The sequence below is a fragment of the Micromys minutus genome (assembly GCF_963924665.1).
Source record: "Micromys minutus genome assembly, chromosome: 4".
NCBI lineage: Eukaryota > Metazoa > Chordata > Mammalia > Rodentia > Muridae > Micromys > Micromys minutus.
Genome location: NC_137973.1, coordinates 3322249 through 3339846, shown reverse-complemented (window position 1 = coordinate 3339846; position 17598 = coordinate 3322249). Strand labels below are relative to the sequence as shown.

Genomic DNA, 17598 nt, shown 5'->3' with positions numbered 1-17598 from the left:
TATGACCGTAGGGGACTTTCACTTCCCTGATGATGGGAAATCAGAATCTTTGAATCTCTGAGCATAAACTTGAACTGTATCTTCCTATGTTCTATAGAACTCTCTCTCACTTTCTCTGTTCATTTTCACTTATTTTTTTTTTAGTTTGTATTTTTCTTTCTTTTTATTAGATATATTTTATTTACATTTCAAATGTTACCCCCTTCCTAGCTTCCATTCCATAAACCCCCTAACCCATCCCCCCATTTATATGAGGGTGCCCCACCCACCCATGTATCCACCCCCTCCCACCTCCCCGCCCTGACATTCCCCTACACTGGGGCATCGAGCCTTGACAGGACCAAGGGCTTCTCCTCCCATTGATGCCCAACAAGACCATCGTCTGCTACATATGTGGCTGGAGCCATGGGTCCCTCCATGTGTACTCTTTGGATAGTGGTTTTGTCCCTGGGAGCTCTGGTTGGTTGGTATCATTGTTCTTATGGGGTTACAAACCCCTTCAATTTCTTTAATTCTTTCTCTAGCTCCTCCATTGGGGACCCTGTTCTCAGTTCAGTGTTTGGGTGTGAGCATCTGCCTCTGTATTTGTCATGCTCTGGCAGAGCCTCTCAGGAGACAGCTATATCAGGCTCTTGTCAGCATGCACTTCTTGGCATCAGTAATATTGTCTGGGTTTGGTGGCTGTATATGGGTTGAATCTCCAGATGGGGCAGTTTGTATTTTTTGATGTACATTCATAGATTCTCTTGCTCAGAATCTTTCAGAAGTATCTCATATCTGCTGAAGTAGAGCCTTTGAAATTAACTTTTCAGCTGTTTTGAAAGGATTAATGTCCTCCCTCAGATTTTCTGGTATAAGAGTTTGGTGTTGTGGTCCTTAGAAGAGACATATTTAAATGGCTTCATCTTCCACCAGCTGCTGCTGAGCAGGGTTTGGCACACTTGTAGTTGTATGTATGGCATTGATATTAGGGTGACATGCATCTGACCCTGTGGGTACAGCATCGGCAGTTATCAGAAGCATCCAGATGAAGAAAATGATTAGGTGAGGACACACCATAGTGGAAAAGAATCAGGTTGTGGGTTTGTGCTTGGCCATAGGATAAATCTCCTATACTTGGAAGAACTTACAAAATCTATCTTGGTTTTATTTAAAAAGAATGGTCTTTCTCTTTGCCATCCCAACAGAGGGATCTTTACGAAGTTCAAACAAATTGCTGGAGCAGGCATCTCTAGAATCAGGACAGTTATGTTCAAAGTTCAAAGAACGGAAAGGCAGGGGGATTGAATTCCACATAGGGGTTCTTCCAGTTATTTTAACAGAATAGATGGAATGGTTATCAAAGGTTAGAAAAATAATAATGTAGATGTCTTAGAGTTTTATTTTTATTGTTGTGAAGACACACCATGACCAAGGCAACTCTTATAAAAGCAATATCTAACTAAGGTTGGCTTACAGTTTCAGAAGTCCAGTCCATTATCATGTCAGGAAGCATGGTAGCCTGCATGCAGAGTCTTGAGTTCCATGTCTTGATTCAAAGGCAGCCAGGAGGAGACTGTGTTCTGCAGATAGCCAGGAGGAGAGTCTCTTCTGCAGCGGGTGAAGCTTGAGCATTAGGAGAGCTCAAAGCCTGCCTACACAGTGACACATTTTCCCCAACAAGGCCATACCTATTCCAACAAGGCCATACCTATTCCAACAAGGCCACACCTATTCCAACAAGGCCATACCTATTCCAACAAGGTCATACCTATTACAACAAGGCCATACCTATTCCAACAAGGTCATACCTATTCCAACAAGGTCATACCTATTCCAACAAGGCCATACCTATTCCAACAAGGCCATACCTATTCCAACAAGGCCATACCTATTCCAACAAGGCCATGCCTATTCCAACAAGGCCATACCTATTCCAACAAGGCCATACCTATTCCAACAAGGCCATACCTATTCCAACAAGGCCATGCCTATTCCAACAAGGCCATACCTATTCCAACAAGGCCATACCTATTCCAGCAAGGCCATACCTATTCCAACAAGGCCATGCTTTCTAATAGTGCCACTTCTCATGGGCTAAGCATATTCAAACAATCACACCAGGCTAACAAATTTAAAGCTAACCATTAAAAAATATAAAAGATGAATGTTGTAGACCAGAGCTTTATAGTATAGTGAGAAAAGGCCATCAACCCATGTTCTACTCTAGAGGAAGGAATGGGAGTAATAGGTCGGCTGATATTTAAATGGGGACGAAAGAAAAAGACAGAGAAGAGAGTCATGGGAAGCATAATTCAGACCAGAGATGTTTTTAAAAAGCCATATGGAAGCCCATTTAAAGATTATTTAATTATTCTATATATATGGTTGTTTTGCCTATAGTTATGTCTATATACCAAATGTGCACCATATGGAAGACTATTTTAAAAGTCATTTTATTATTTTGTATGTGTGGTTGTTTTGTCTATATTTATGTCTATACACTAAAGATGTCCCTAGTGTCAGCTTAGACAAGAGATGTTATTGGGTACCCTGGAACAGCAACCCTGGAACCAACTGATGTAAGCCACCATGGGTGCTGGGAATCAAACTGGGTCCCCTGAAAGAGCAGCCAGCAGTCTTTACTGCTGACCTATCTATTCAGCTCCATGGAAACTATTAATTAATTAATTAATTAATTAATTATATGTACACTGTCACTGTCTTCAGACACACCAGAAGAGGACAACAGATCCCATTACACATGGTTGTGAGCCACCATATGGTTGCTGGAATTTTAACTCAGGACCTTTGGAAGAGCAGTCACTGCTCTTAACCACTGAGCCATCTCTCCAGCCCCATGGAAACACACACACACACACACACACACACACACACACACACACACACACACACACGAAGCAAGAGAGAGAGTTTAAATAAAGTTACCCTATATAGGATAATGTTACTTCTAGAATATATAGATTGCCAAATAAAAAGAATAGTGCCATGGGAGACACTGGTGTCTTCTTGAATTGTTGTCCAGAAGGTTCTTAGATCCCAACAAGATCATGCAAACTATTGATTGTTCTTGGTGACTAAAGACAGCAGGCAGTTTGGTTGCAGGGCCTTGTGAACTCAAGGTGGTGCTAACCTGCAGTTTCCTCCTTGCTGGCTTGCTTTCGTAGTACTAGAAACTGTTACGGAGGCTATTGGGGTAACTCTGTAAACTACAATAATGACTAAGCCAGGAAGACACATCCACCAGTGCAACAGTGGCACGAATGTCAAGGAAACAACCAACTGCTTTCTGATTGGCACTTATCCCTAGGAGAAAGCTCATCTTGGTATTATAAATCTGACTAAGATCTCACGGTTGGGGAGTTCATAGGCACATGCACCAACCTACTGATAGTTTGCTAAATGGACACAGTTCAAACTGCATTATTATTATTATTATTATTATTATTATTATCATCATCATCATCATCATCATCATCATCATTATTATTATTCGATAATGTTGTTTAATCTGCCAAATATGCAAGTTGAGTTTGAGGAGCATGTCTTTCCTAGGTGATGCACAGCAACCGGAAGTTTCTTGAAATGATCAATGGATAGGGTTAGAAATGGGCATGAGCCCTGACCAGGTAGGTGGGTGGGGAGGAGAAAGAGCAGGGAGAAGCCTCCTCGTATGGACCTGGCCAGGCACACACCTTGGACATTTGGTGACATAGGCTCCCGGCCAGCCCGAGTGAGCACCCAGACAATCCGGGCTGTCAGTCATCAGCTCCCGCAGAAGCTGCTGCTGGCACTACCCCCCACCAATGTGCAGTCTATTGGACAAATGGCATCTCCTTAACCTACTTCCCAGGCACGCCCCGCACCACAACCAGGGTTCCAAATTCTAAAACCAGCAGAAACATTCCAATGGTTACGTATGAAATGCTGTCCTGCATCTTTCTGTCTCAAAGATAGCAGCTGTCCCTTCCCCCAGCCTCCCCACGTCCCCTGAACAATTTCTGTGCCAAGATGAAGAGGGGCTCCTGGCCACAGGGGCTGCTGCAGCGGCACCAGGGTGGGTGAGACATGACAGAGGTTTTGGAGGCACAGCCAAGTTCCCCGGCATCTCTTCCCACAGGCCGGCTTACTTATTCAGGGAGAGCGACTGCATTTGTTTTCCTGACAAAGTTACATCATCTTTTCGTTCCTCTCTTCTTCCTTCTTTCTTGCTGCTTTCCCCGTTGTTTCCGGATGATTGCCAGCCGGGCGAGATCAGCCTTGGCCTGTTCTGACTTTCCAGCCAAATGCATCTTCATGTAGAAAGCTCTTTGGCTTTCTGCTTCTCTATTTCTTCTCGTTTCTCCTTGAAAGCTCCTTTGGCCCACCCAGATCCAGCTATGTGACCTTCTTAGTCGTCTGTGCCACCCGGTTGGGGTTCTCAGTGTCACTGACCCCTTCCACACCTTTTTGCTTTTGCTGGTAGTCATCGTCTTCATCTTCACTCTCATCTGAGTCTAGAGACTTCTTTTTGGGGTCACCTGAAGCCCCATTTCCACCTTCCTCTTGTTCTTCGTTGGCCTTCTGCTTCTCAGCCTGTAGCTGGGCATCGATCTCTTCAGGGCGTGACGAGTGCCTCACCCGGCCTTTGTGGCCTCTCTTTCTACCTTCTTTAGGCATCTCAGCTCTGGCGGCTGTAGCGGGGTAGGCAGCGCCTCGAACCGGCATCCTCAAACTTCATTATAAATACACATCTCTACACCTCTAACTTAGCGAAGCTCTTACAGTCTTCATCAGAGAAGTTAATAACTAGACAAGTGGACAACATGCCCAGAATCATTGTCTATGCAGTGCTCAGCAGTGAGTGGGAAATCTATATCACGCCTTCTACTCCATGCTCAGGGAAATAATAGAGCAGATAGAACCATTCTAAGAGCCACAGGTTGGGAATGGCTGGGGGAAAACAATAACTTCCAAACATGATAAGGCTGCTGCCTGTGCAAGATCAAGCATTATCTTGATTCATTACGATTAGTTAGTGATTCAGCATGAATGGGGGTGGGGAGTCAGTTTTCTTGAGGGGTGTGGACTCTGTAGGTTGTTCTTGTTCAACCCACATCTACTGGTAGCATGAGTTTTATCTAGTGGGTTATAAAAACAAAATGACATGTAGTGGGAAGGGTATTTTGTTGGTGGGACTAGGAAGAGTGTGCTGAATGAACACATAAAATTTCTAAGGAATATGCAGGAAGTTCTAAATGCATAACAAGGAAGGCAAACTGAACGAAAGGTTGGCATAGAAAGAATATCTTGTGTATTGTGTGGATGCATCGCCTGCCAACTAAAAAGCCTATGGCCTGTGGCTTAGTCAGAAAATAGAAGTGGGACATCTGGGAGGAGAAAACATTCTGGGATAGAGGCAGAGGCAAGAGAGCTTACCTGGGAAGATATGAGGAGCCGGGTGTGTGGTACGCAATCATAGGTAACCAGCAATGTGGCAAAATTTAGGTTAAAATAATTTGTTTATATCTTGTGGTCTAGTCATAGTAGAGCCTGGCTATATGGGCAAGGTATTTTTAAATACCTTGTTTTTCAAAATATATTTTGAGTTTGAGACTTATTTCTCAGAGCACGGGGTAAGGAGGAAGAATTAAGGCCTAACTTCAACAGGTTGGACAAGTATTGACTCGATTCTTTGTGATAATGCACAGGTCTGTTTTGATTGTGTGCCAAACCTCACTGAATCTAATGGTTCATACTCAGAATTGTACAGTCCCCAGAGGGATGCTCTTGATGCCCCTTAGGGTGATGGGCCCATCTTAAAGAGAGATGAACTTGGAAACTGATGCCTTATTTCCCAGAAACCCTTGAGTCATGCCAGCCCATCCCATTGTTCCCCTGCCTTGGTAACTTATTAAGTACATTGGGAACTTTACAACACCTCAAGGCAGTTAGATATGAATCTCTGGGTGCTAGGCTCTGAGCACAGCTATTTGACAAAGCTCCCGGGGTCTGCAGCTAGGCCAACCAACTTGGAATTGGGAATTAAACAGGTGACACGGAGACTTTTGGTGAGAACACCTGACATGCAGATCCTTAGAGAGCCTCACCAATGAATGGAGGTCGCTATGTCATGATAATACAAAGTTAGCAGCCAAGTCATCAAAGATGGGACTTGGGAACAGTGACATATGGCTGAACATCTTAGCATGAGAACTTTGCTTCTTTTGTGCTTTCCTTGGTTAATAATCACGGTAGAGGAAAAGTACAAGTCATATGCTTTCTGATTAATGATTTCAATTCCTTTTCAGTATCCCAAGACTACCCTGATCATCTGCCTGTGGTGGAGGTGTTGTAGAGGAGAGGTCAGGAAACAAGGAGCCTGGGGCTCTCCCACATGCATTCTTCTTGAAGTTTGTGGGTGTGTTGGGATAGCATATGCCTGAGGCTTGTGGTAAGGCCTGATGGTGTGTACTGGGAAACAGGGTGGGGAGGTGGTGACTTTGGAATCCTCCACAGTTGATGAGGGATATGACTATTACTATTTTTTTGTGCTATCCAGTTCAAATGTAAATGGACACTTGAGGGGGTCTATATGTTTCAACCCATCATCTGGATTCATTTTATGAGTTTCCTTTATTTGAGGGCCCATGCTTGACTGCTAAGCTTTGTTCCTATAAATTATCCTGTAGGCTTGGTATTCTAAACTGCCTACTACATATGTTTTAGTAGTTAGTTAATTTGTTTGTTCATTTCTTTCCTTTAATGCTAAAAAATATCTGATAAAGCAACTCAGGAAGAGATAGGTTATTTTGGCTCATAGTTTAGGAAGGAATTCAGTCTACATTGTAGAAAAAGCTGCTGCATATGTATAGGAACATGGGATGTCTGTTCACCTTGTGAATGCTGGTCTTCTGTTCACATTGTGAATGCTGGTCTTCTGTTCACCTTGTGAATGCTGGTCTTCTGTTCACATTGTGAATGCTGGTCTTCTGTTCACATTGTGAATGCTGGTCTTCTGTTCACCTTGTGAATGCTGGTCTTCTGTTCACATTGTGAATGCTGGTCTTCTGTTCACATTGTGAATGCTGGTCTTCTGTTCACCTTGTGAATGCTGGTCTTCTGTTCACATTGTGAATGCTGGTCTTCTGTTCACATTGTGAATGCTGGTCTTCTGTTCACATTGTGAATGCTGGTCTTCTGTTCACATTGTGAATGCTGGTCTTCTGTTCACATTGTGAATGCTGGTCTTGGGCAGTCTTTTCCTTTCTGTTCAGCCAGGGACCCTAGCCCGTGGGATTTCCATGATTGCATCCTCAGTTAAATCTGCCTGGAAAGTTCTACAGACATGCCTAGAAGTGTGTCTCCTAGGTAATTCTAAATCCAGTCTAGTTGACAATGAAGATCAACTCTCACCCCACAACCAATAAACATTTAATCTTGCAATACAGAGTTGTCGCACATCACATTCCTAAGTATTTCAGATGATTAAACTTACCATAAAGTATGTAATATAAATGTAAAAATAAAATTTAGATACTCTAGACTAACTGTATTATTTTAAAAAGGGAGAAGTTCATTGTAAAAAAATCTTTCCTGTTTTAATCATAGAACAAAGAGCTCTCTATTCATGTGACATAGGGGGTAGTATCTTGGAGACCTGAGTAGAGTCTAGTAAAATATCCCATTTTTACACAATGGGAGGTATAACTGCTACCTCAGCAACAAAGATGATCAGTACTGATTAGCAAGGCAAGACTGGGCAGAAATCCAAATTATAAAATCTATTTCTTCTCTGCACATTCACAGCCTTGATATATGAGTTGAGATCATTATAGAATTACTGAAAATGCAGGTGGAAAATCCACCAGCAAAATCTTTGCCTTGGAGGTTACTAAAGATCTCTTTGTGTGATCTGGGCAGGAAATGGCCATGGTAGTGGTGCCAGAATAGGTGAGGAAGGATGAAAAAGGCTACAAACCTTGTGGTGTGTGTGTGTGTGTGTGTGTGTGTGTGTGTGTGTTTAGGGGGATGGAACCAGTAAGTTCATCTGCTACAGTGCCGTTTGGTTCCATCTCTTATAGGACCTAGCATTTTACTAGCTCGGGAAGGAGGCGTCTGGCTGCAGATGGTGCATTTGGCGGTCTCAAGGCTGCTTTGTCAGGGTATTTTATTTAAGCAATGAGACAAGTGTCAGATATGACAAGGAACACAAAGGCTACTATAAACAAAATGAGCCTGAAAGGGGCAGTGCTGCAGGGTTAGGCAATAGTAACGGGAACCGAAGTTTAAATGATGGTTTTGCCCGTTGGTAACCTACCCATCAGGCTGTGCATAGATTGATCCACCCATATGTCTCTGTAGCCCTACATGACCCCAGGAATGAAACAGATGCAGGACTGGGGCTCAGTGAGCAAACACTCCCTGTCCCCCAAGCCAGTACTGTTTCAGGGGTTCCAAACTTAACCACAGGAATCTGAAAGTGGGGCCACTCAGAGAAAGGATGGAATTTGTCTGATTTTCCTTCTTTAAGGCTTAACTAGAAATTAGCACACTCTGGAATGTTTAGTGAAAAGAAGGAAAAAGGGGATGGCAAAGTCTGAAGGGCTTGGCATCCCATGGGCACGTGTCTGTTGTCTCTCCACGGAGAGTGTACTTGTGCAAATCTCCCGAAAACACAGCAATCTGAAGACCTGACAGCCTTATGTCTCTTGAAAACTATCGGCCAGATTTGTGACTTCTCCATGTGACAGGGAGGAGGGGGACGCAGATCTAGATGGACTGAGGTCTCTGAAGGCAGCAGCATTTGCCTCTTAGTGTTATACTGTGTTGATGCTCACACCTCTCTTCTACCAGATCACAAACCCCCTCAGAGTCAGACCTGCTATGTGTCCACACAGCAGTATTTGGAGAAGACAAGCAGGTACTGTGTGAAGGAAGGAGGAACAAAGCTCTCAAACATGCTGCTCTTGTGGTTCCAGGAGTCTAAAGGTGCATTTAATTCTCAGAGGTGCTATTTCCCTTTCACACCCAAGACTGACCACTTAGTGAAGCTACTAGTGACAGACACTAAGTAGAGGATACAGTATATGAACCCACATTAGTCTAACTCTAAGACTATTCCCTTTGCCCTCAACCTACTTCTGGGAAGGGCCCAGGATAGGGGGTAAGTACCAACTGTCACAGTGGGAGGGGTTACAACTGGCTTGACAAGGAGACTTCACTAGTAGGGATCAGTGTCCCCCTCAGTGTCTCTAAGTAAAGTGACCTCTGGTTCCCTGGGAGGTGAGAATGAATAGAAGGGAAGGAAGGAAAACAGAAGGAGAGTGAAAGAGGAAAAATGAATGACCGAGAAGAGCAAAGAAGGTGGGGAAGTCAAAAAGTGAATGTGACCAAATGGCTCAGATTTAACTCGTGTGCACACGGTTCAGTCTCTCTCAACAACAGATCTAAGTGGTCAGCTGCATCCTCCTCAAAACACCAACTTCTCTCTATGTGCTCCTGTCTGTGTCCCAGGACAGCCATTTATTTCCTTCGTGTCTCACTTATATATAAGGAAAAGTTCTTCCTTGAGGTTTTAATGTTTAAAGTAGAAATAAACAATTTAAACAATTCCTATGCATATAAATTCCAGGCATTATTTTAATTCTGGCAAGATTTGCAGTAAAGACATAATGAAAAATAAAAAAAGATTATAATAATAGATGTGATTTATGACACCAATTTTTATTTGCCCGACAATTTGGCGCCCTACAGAGCTGTGGTGTATCAATTCATCAAGTACCAGAAATTCTTGACTTAACTGACTTTCCAGGGCTTCCTTTCCTCCATCTCTCTTCTCTCCTCTTCTTCCCCTTTCCTTTAATCATTTCCTCCCTTTACTCTCCTTTCTTTCTCCTTTCTTTCCTTCCTTCATCTTCTTCCCTTGGCTAGCTCCATCAACAGAATTCCCTTTGTTTCTGTGAATAATATTTTTGAAGAGAGGAGGCCTGAACTGTAACCCTTTTAGAACTGCAAATAATATCTAATTTATCACTGGAAATAGACTAGAGTGTCATATACACAAATGAGTTACTCTATTTTTCATCATTCTGAATAAAGGAAGCCAGATTTCCTTAATCCACCACATCAGAACTGATACAATTTATGAATCAGCATTGAGCTCCCAGGACTTTTCAAAGGTTTTTCTCGTAGTTAGGGCCTTATAGAGTTAGTGTAAAATAATTTGGGGTGGGTTGCGGGACAGTAGAGAAAGCTTAGTGGTTAAGAGAACCATCTGGTCTTCCAGAGAACATAGATTCAATTTTTAGCACCCATATGGCTGCTCACAACCATCTTTAACTCTAGTTCCAGAGGCTCTAACACCCCCTTTTGGTCTCCATGGGTACCAGGTGTGTATGTGCTACACAGACATGCATGCGGGCAAAATATCTCCTCAAACAAACAAACAAACAAATTTGCTTGTTATTTCCCACATAATAAAAAACTCAAATCAATGTCAGCCAGGACCTTCACAGTGTGGGGAGAAGTGTTGTTACTTTAAAATGCATTCTAGATATCAAAGATTAGATAAAGAATCACACTTCCTCAGAGCATAAATGATGTTTCTCAGTTATCCTCTCAGGTAGGTAATGCCAGATCTCATTCATAAACACGGCATCTCAGTAAAATGTAGACGCACACTATTGGTCAAAGGGTCTTCAAGCCACTGCTTCACATCTACATAATGCAGGAAGCAGATTCGAGCAGTGTCACAACACCTGGCTTTGACAGGCAGAACTCTCGTCTTTTTAAATGAAGATTTGCATTAATTTCTTTCTTATTCAATTCTGACACACTGCCCACAGTTGTACAATAGGCTCACATTGTTCAGCAACAACAGATGATGCCTTACCTGGGGGTCTCAAAACACGTCTCTATATTGATAGACTAATCACTTATTTTTAAAACTAATGTTGAGTCTTTTAGTATGCATGAGGCAGTAAGTTAGAGAAAAACATCAGGAAAGACTTCAGCTTCCAGGAGGAAATCATAGTGTAGGGAAGATCATATATGTCCAAAATAAGTGCCATGGGAGGATTGGTGGCTGTGCCTCATGGTAGATGCTCTATGTGAGCTATTCTGTGGAGGCAGAAGGAATATAAACCCAGAACAGGTTCTTAGGTTGAAGCTTCCCACTCCAGCTACCAAGCTTGCTACCTGTTACCATACCTCCCTGCCACGATGAATTCTTCTCTGAAACCATAAGCTAAAATAAACCTTCCTTCTTAAGTTACCTTGGCCATGGCAATAGAGAAGAAACTCACACACTGACCATGAACTGGAAGTAGGTATTAGAACCATTTTCTTTCTCTGCTTTCCAGCAGGCTTCCTTGGCCAAATGCTCCTGCTATGATCTCCTGTACCAGCACAGTTCAAAGCAATGGACTGAAGCTATGACTAGTCAAAGCAAACCTTTCCTCTTTTGATGTTAATTCTCTTAGGTACTTAGTCACAATGATGGAACAGCGACTAACACACCAGGGAATCTAGGAAAACAAACAGAGCAGATGCCAACAGAAGCAAGGTCCTGGAGGGCTCTGTCCATCCTCAAGGGCACTGGGATGTTCGCCTTCAAGAGAGAATTTATTTTGGGATTTATTTTGGTGGAACAACATGACAGGCTCCAATGTGAATTTAGGACAGGGGACAACACTAGAATCAAAGAAACAATTAGGAGTCCAGCACTGTCCTGAAATGAGCAAGTCTGGATATAGAAGATTCAGGTAGGATTCCAGGTTCAAGTCTACAGGTTCTTACTGTACTATACAATCAAAGTTTTTATGGAGGCAGAAGGTACAAAAACCAGAGTGGATGGAGTAAGGCTAAAATGTGAAGCTAGGAACCATGATTTCCTACTGCATAGTTGAAGGAATCACTTAAAAAGATATCCAAAGGAAAATTAAGGATTAAGCTCGCATTTAGTAGAGTCCAATAGGAAGAAAGCCCTTCCAGGGTGATCCCCTCATCCAGCAAGTTCTTGGTGGGCAAGAAGCCCATAGGATTGTTTGTTCAACTCATTATATCAAATCAGTGTGTGTTACAGCACACACTAAAGCATGTCCTCTTTCAGCTCAGCCATGAACTCTGAACTCAGGCACCCTGGATAGCATGGGGCAAATCTCTAGGTTGTTACTGGATACAGATGAGCATCTCCTTCTCTTATGACCTCTAAGGCCTCAGTATGATAAATTTTAGAACCCAAGACTACTTGAAGAATTTGATTCCTTCTGTCAAAATGTGGTCCATAGGAATATTAGTAAAACAATTTGCCAGATGTTAGGGTTTCAGTATTATAAAATAATTTGGGTATTGGATATTGGGTTTCTTACTCTTATTTTGCTGAAATTAGGCATTAGAAAACACACAAGGAAAAATGTTCACTAGCTTCTGTCATCATCAATACTTCTTAAATAAAAAACATAATTAACACCACAAAAATAAAGAAACCACTTTTACTTTAAAAATCATATAAATGTTCTCACTTACATAAAATCATATATGTGCCTACATATTAAAATATTTAAAATTATATTAAGAAAGGATGAAATTAAGTTTTAAATGCTGGGTGAGTGGTGTTTAAAAGTGACTTCTGATTATGAGCATTTTGCTTATGCCTATAATTACAGAACTAGGGCAAGGCAGGTGGGCTCTAAGGACAGATTGGACTACAAACCGAGTTCAAGGTGAGGTGAGGATTCGTAGTAGACCCTGTCTTAAAACCAAACGAACCCCCCCCCAAACAAACAAATTAGCTGCTGTGTTACTTCTTCATTTTTCCATGAGATGCTAGTATCTTCTTCCCAGGCAGCATAAACTTGGGTCCAGTGACTGAGAACCACAGATCTGTACAACTACTTCCAATGTTTTCATTGCCTTCGCTTAACTCCTCTCTAGCTGCCTCTGAGTTCCATGCCCAGACAGAATCAGCACTCTATCATGAGAACATCTAAGAATAAATGATGCTGTTCAGTGACTGTAAGTGTAATGATTAGCAGACATTTGTTTCCCAAACTAAGTCAATCCATTACAGGGAAACCTTCTAGCAGCAGATTTCCTATGACTGAGTGTTGACATAGGGATATTGCCTCTCTCCAGCAGAGCCTAGGGCCACATCCACATCCCCTGCCTACAGTAATATCTTTCTGGGCAAGGTGAGGGCTACACACAGGAAGAGTGTCTCTGTCTCCTTGTCCTGAATATAGCTTATTTTAAGAATCTCTGTGTGTATTTGTTATTCTATATATTCTTGTTCATTTGAATGCATGTATGTGGACATGTGTGAGGAGGCCTGACATTGGGTATCTTTATCAATTACTCTATATGTTAGTTTTTGAGATAAAGTCTTTCACTGAACCTGGAACTCATGTATTTGGCTAGGTTACAGGCCAATGAGCTTCATGTATGTGATAGCCAATGTTGACTGGAGACTTGACAGGATTTGGAGTCACCAAGGAAGCAAGCTTCCAGATACATTTGTTAGAAATTATTTAATTCTGTTAAGTGAGCTTAGAAGACTCACCATAACTATGGACAGCAGTACTTCATGCAGCTGAGCCCCAGACTTTATAAAGAGAGTCTTAGGGAAGAATGAGCAGGTATCCTTTGCATCCTTCTGAACATAGATGGCACTTCAAGTTCCTGTTGCTTTTATTTTTCTACTACAAAGACTGTGTTCTTAGCCTGGGAGTCAACATCAATCCTTCATTATGGCTTTGTTGTTGTTGTTGCTTTTGGAGTATTTTTTTTTTTTTTTTTTACAACAGCCAGAAAAGCAGTTAATATTGGAGACTGGGAGGAGTGAGGCTGTCGTGGTTCTTAGACCTTTGGAACTGTTTTATGTTTGGAGTTTGGTATTTTAGATTAAAAGAAAAAAAAAGTCCATGTATGCTGAAAATGAAACAGTGGACCATTCTGGGGCTTTGGAGACAAGAATTCTGAGAAAAAGGAAGGCATTAGAAGTTCAACTCCTGAGGTTTCCGAGAACAAAGATGCCATCAAGAACTGCATTCGGGGCCATTTGTGTGACACTGTAGTCAAGAATTTGACTTCCTTCTACTGTGTCCTGAGGACTCAAAAGAAGTTTGGTGGAAAAAATTTCAAGCATTCAGGCTATGACTGCTACTTTTTGCTATACCTATTGAGGTTTACAGTCAGGAACAGCAAAATACTTTTCTGATGAGGGAAACTTTTCTGATCATATTAAACATTGTAGTCAAGACATGTACTGAAAGAGGCTGAGGTGTTGAAGGAGAAACATCCTCCTCTAAACTGGGACAATGGAGAAAATACCTCGAGGAAGAGGCCACACCCATCAAAGGTTCCAACTTGTGAAAACCTAGATTTTTTTAGCTTGAACTGAGAGAGAAGCTGAAAGGCGTATCAGCATCCACCCAGGAAAAGTTTCTCCAGGGCCAGCATAAAGAAGGCAACACAGCTGTGACCCAAGAAGGCCAGGCCACACTTCAAGCTTAGGAAGAACTTAGCAGGCCTATTCTGTGGTACTGGTTTTGCAGACAGGAATGTTGAAATATTGAAGGGAGCATGGAATACTTCTCCACAGGTGTTTTTCTCAGAGTACAACAACATAGAAAGTAAGACAAGAGCTCTGCCTATCTTTGTCCCCACTCTGGTATCAGGGGCACATAGCCTCAGGAGCATGTGTGGTTTTTTATACAGGTGCTACAGATCTCAACATAGGTCCTGTGCTTAGGGGGTGTTTTATCAACTGACCCATCTCTCCAGGCCTTAAAAAAATCAGTTCTAATATATGGTAAGGGGTGTGCTATATGAGAAGAACAGAAATATTAATAGTAACCTAGAAACAGAAATGCTGGGACTTCTCTGCAAAAGTGCAAAGGGCTTGGAGGCTTTGTTAAGTCCCTGGGAGAACTGAAACAAGCTGAGGCTTACCAAAAGCAACTGAAAGCTGCCCCAATTTTCACAAATGGAAAAACTGAGCCCTGGATGTTTGACACTGGAAAGGCTGATGTTGATTCCTGGGTAGATATGTCCTTGGCAGAGAAAAGAGGTGACAACTCAGAATTAGCCACTTGCATGGACTTGCTAATAAGGCACAAAGAGCTGAAGCCATTTTCACTGTGTCTTCTTTTATTATGAAAGCAGATGGGATGGATTTTACATACTAAAGTTTATTTTAAGGCTTTTAAAATCTTCCTGTAGGATTCATTTTCAGAAAATGTAAACTAATTATATTTGAGGAAAAGTAGGTGGGGTGCTATGATTTTAAACTCTCTTTGAACTAAATTTTAGTTTCATTCAGGTTTTCTTTCTTTTCCCTTGGAAGTGCCAAGGTTAGAACCCAGGGCCTTGTGTGTTCTAAATAAGCACTCTGCCACTCGGGCTGTATAACCAGCTCAGCATCTTATTCTTCTCGCATACCCTCCCCTTGGAGCTCATCATAAGCCCTAAGTTGATGTGAGTTCTCTTGATGAGTGAGGGACACATTATGATACATTAATCTATTAATTAATCTATTGTGATATAGATCTTGAAGTGTGAGGTTGCCTGAAGACAAAAGCAAGTCATTGTCATGTCCACATCTGTTGAGAAGCTTTTGCAGGATCCTTCTAGGATCTTCTATTATGGTCCTCTTCCATGGTGTTACCTCTTAGCACAGTCAGATGGCTTCACTTTGGCTAACTCTGAGCTTTACTTGGGAGTCTCAGAGATCTTAGCTGCTCTTACTCACTCCTCCATGACAAACAAACCAAACTAACAAACCAACTAACCAACTAACCAACCAACCAACCACCAAACAAACAACCAACCAACCAACCAAACAACCAAACACCCAAACAACCAACCAAACAACCAAACAACCAACCAGTCAACCAAACAACCAACCAACAAAACAAACAAATAAAAACAAATAAAAATTTCCCCAAAACTCTTTGTGCCTCTCTGGTCATGGTTGGTCATGGAGCTCAAATCCATCTTCATTAAACTACTAACCTCATCCTGACTCCATGGCTTGGCACATAAAGACCCTCTTCAAGGCAGTGTTCTCTTTGAGCTCTGGCTTAGCAGCAGATTCCTAGATCCTAACAGATGTTTAAAGATAAACAGAAGTCATTCATACCTTCTTTTATTTGACGATGACTGTAGACAGAGGACCAACTTCTACCCCATAACTATTGCTAACATGTGTCTCTCACTTTGCTCTCAACTCTGCTGCTTGGACTCTCATTATCTCAACTACACAGTGTGTGGTAAACAACAGGAAAGATGGGAATAACTCGGGCCGATGACAAGGCATTTCAAATGTTGCTCAGCACATTGCCTTCCATACTTTAGCTCAACAGTTTTCTGCTGCTCACCACCACACCTCGGAGTGTCCTCTCCTGTTAGCTATTAGACATTTCAAGCTGACTGGCAGAAAATGAAGTCGTGACCCAAAAATAAATAAGGTTCAGCCAAACAAAATTTGTTTAAACTTCACCAAACATCTTACCCAGAATACAAGTCACTGTAGATAGGTGGACTCTTTTAACGTCCCAATGCAGGGTGCCCAGACTTTACGGACTATTAAATTATAGGATGAGACTGATGTGACAAAATTTAACCCAATAGAAATTTGAATTTTCTCTATTTAGTAAATTGATGTCATAACTATAGGAGGAAGTGACCTGATTAAGTAATAGGAACTTAACTATAATAGGAATATGTGCCAAGAATAAGACACAACTGTAGGAAGCAAGTAAAGTACTGAGTGTATATGCGTATTTATATTTGACATGAGCACAGCTGTATCAAGGACATCAATGCCTCAGATACATGAGAAAATGGAAAAGCATCACCCCTTCTCAGGGTGACGCTATAAGAGATGGCAAAGCCTCCCTTTGGTTCTTATATGGTTGTTGGTAATATGTATAGGAAATGTCCATCATAAGTTTTATTACTATAGCTTTCTCCCTCTGAATATTTATGGCCTGAAGACTGCTACCATATAGAGGTTGCACCTACTAAGTTTACTACTAAACTACTACTGTCTTCTTGTTCAGCTGTATATAATTACCCTTTTTATCTGTGAGTACTAACCAAAACTCCCTGTTCAACTATACATAATAAATGTGTTAAGCTTCTGGGATAGAGCAGCTTCTCCGTCAGAGATCCAGTTCACCCAGTTTCAGCGTTTCTGTGTGTTCATGTATTTGTTTTTTCTTATTTCCCCAGTCAAGACAATCCCTGGAGCCATGTAGGATGTGGCACACAGCCATTGGAAAAGATAGTGGATTTGGTCTTACTAATGGAAAATCAGAGTTCACCACAGGTCATTGTAGTGCGTCCTAGAAACCATGATGTCTATTGGACAAAGATTTTGGGTGATGTATATATATGTGGGGAGTCTAATTCCATGAGGAGAGACCACCTCAGAATATAGAGGCAAGTAAGAGGTTGAGATAAAAGCTATGTAGAAAGGAGAAAATGAATGTTAGATGTGGACCTTAGAGAGAGATGTCCAAGCTATGGGAGAGTGGAGAAGCCAGGACTAGGGAGAGAAGCAGGGATGACTGTAGAAGTGAGGTGTGTGCTACTTCTCAACAGTCATCCACAGAA

General features: G+C 41.9%; 1 protein-coding gene and 1 pseudogene across 6 annotated transcripts in view; both read right to left on the bottom strand.

The window, feature by feature from the left end:
- The window catches only part of KCNAB1 (potassium voltage-gated channel subfamily A regulatory beta subunit 1), a gene marked incomplete at its 5' end in the record, with an annotated part of 412738 nt that overhangs the window by 199434 nt on the left and 195706 nt on the right, over positions 1 to 17598 (bottom strand). The gene's annotated exons all lie outside the window — the stretch shown is intronic.
- Positions 4127 to 4659, bottom strand: LOC308420247 (28 kDa heat- and acid-stable phosphoprotein-like; annotated as a pseudogene). The gene has a single exon. The product of its transcript is annotated as a 28 kDa heat- and acid-stable phosphoprotein-like (transcript).